This window comes from Peromyscus maniculatus, chromosome 3 (genome assembly GCF_049852395.1).
Source record: "Peromyscus maniculatus bairdii isolate BWxNUB_F1_BW_parent chromosome 3, HU_Pman_BW_mat_3.1, whole genome shotgun sequence".
In the NCBI taxonomy this organism is placed as follows: Eukaryota; Metazoa; Chordata; class Mammalia; order Rodentia; family Cricetidae; genus Peromyscus; species Peromyscus maniculatus.
The window spans coordinates 146,532,924-146,534,841 of record NC_134854.1 but is presented as its reverse complement, the minus strand read 5'-3'; the positions used below and the strand labels follow the sequence as shown (position 1 = coordinate 146,534,841).

The 1,918-nt window shown below is 43.1% G+C and overlaps 1 pseudogene; it reads right to left on the bottom strand.

Annotated features, from left to right (window-relative positions):
• Positions 1–486: 486 nt before the first annotated feature.
• LOC143272247 (TGF-beta receptor type-1 pseudogene) lies at positions 487–1,202 on the bottom strand (annotated as a pseudogene).
• Positions 1,203–1,918: the final 716 nt, after the last annotated feature.

Genomic DNA, 1,918 nt, shown 5'->3' with positions numbered 1-1,918 from the left:
CAAATCTACCTCTTATTTGTATCCTCTTTTTTCTTTTTTTTTCTTTTAAACAAGAATCCTGAGTCTAATCTCCTTTTTTAACCTTTTTTCCCCCTGACCATTAACAATAACAACTTGTAACCAACTATCCTAAACAATGACAATTATCCATAAGTCATTGAATGACCAAAAACCACCCACCCCACCTCTTGGGAATGTGGGCCTTGTTTTCTTAAAATTACTTCTTGCTTTCTAGGGGTGAAGACATCTTTAGGGAGTCTTGAAAAGAATATTTTTCGGTTAATTGTCTCAAGTCCTTGCTTGAGTAGTCTGTGCAGCTGGATCGTCTCAGCTAGCCATCTTGAAATTGTCCTGAGCAGTTTGTAGTCCAAAGCTGATCTTTGGGTGATTTTTGTCAGCTTAATGGTGTTATCATTGTCCTAATCAAATCATTGTTGTGGGGTCTCATCCTCTTTTTGGAGATTTTAAAGTTGTTGTTAGGCGTAGTCATGGTTCACTGCAGATTTTTTTTTTTTTTTTTTTGGTGACTCCTCTGTGGTTTGGAGCAATATCAATTGTGTCTGTGGCAGAATCCTGTCTCACAGCCAGTCCCAAGTGTGCAACACAACAGGTTCCATTCTTCTTCATCAAGATATTCTTTGATTTCAAGTCTCTGTGAGAAATATCTGACTTTCCTTGGGTACCAACAATCTCCATATGAAGATGGGCAGGACGGCTTGCTGTAGACAGAGTGAAATCAAAAGGGATCCATGGTCAGGGTAATGAGACACCAGTCACAGCTGAGTCCATGTGCCATTGTCTTTGTTATCTGCTGCTATAAATCCTAGGATGTTTTCATGGCATAACACCACGGTCTGATAAATCTCTGCCTCTCAGAACCATGAACGTTCTTCCCTAGAAGAGAGTATCTTCACAACAACCTCTCCCCACCACTTGCCTCTCCAAACTTCTCCAAACCTACCTTTGACGATGCTTTCTTGTAACACAATGGTCCTGGCAATTGTTTTCTGAACAAGCAGTGGTAAACCTTTCATCCCCAGTAACAGCATCACTACCACGATCAATACGATGAGAAGCAGCCAGCAATGTGGAGCAGCAGTCGCTGCCTCCATGGTCCCGCTACCACCATTCGTGGCATGGTCTGGCCCTGGCCATAGCTTCTCCTCAGAAAGCCTCCCAGGCTGGCCTTGAACTTGGGATCCTCCTGCCTCTGCCTCTTTCAGCAAATCCTACTGGCATACAAGCAGCAAAGTGCAGCTTGGGCCTGAGCTGGGGACTGCAAGGCCACAGGCAAGTGACTTTTTCGGGAATTGGTACCCCACAAGTAGGATGCCAGATGTAAGACGAAGCTTAAAAGGTCTTATTAATAAAAACAAACTCGGGAGCCAGGTATTGGGGTGAATTCTGAAAGATCAGAGAAGCAGAACAAGCCACATCCAACCTCACCTGGCTAACTGCTTAGCCAATCCTGTTTCCTCAAACTAGAAGCCTCTGAATACTCATCCGAATTGACCTCAGCTCAATTGCTGCTAAAAGCCTAAAAGCTTAAAAGCCTCTAGTTCCTAGTCTTCATGCCTTATATACCTTTCTGCTTCCTGCCATCACTTCCTGAGATTAAAGATGTGTGTCACGATGCTGGCTATTTCCAGTGTGGCCTTGAACTCACAGAGATGCAGATGGATCTCTGCATCCAGAGAGCTAGGATTAAAGGCACGTGCTACCACTACCTAAATCTATGTCTAATGTCTAATATAGTGGCTGTTCTGTTCTCTGACCCCTAGATAAGATTATTGGGGTGAAAAATATATCAAACACACACACACACACACACACACACACACACACACACACACACACACATATATATATGTGTATGTGTATGTGTATGTGTATGTGTATGTGTATGTGTATGTGTATG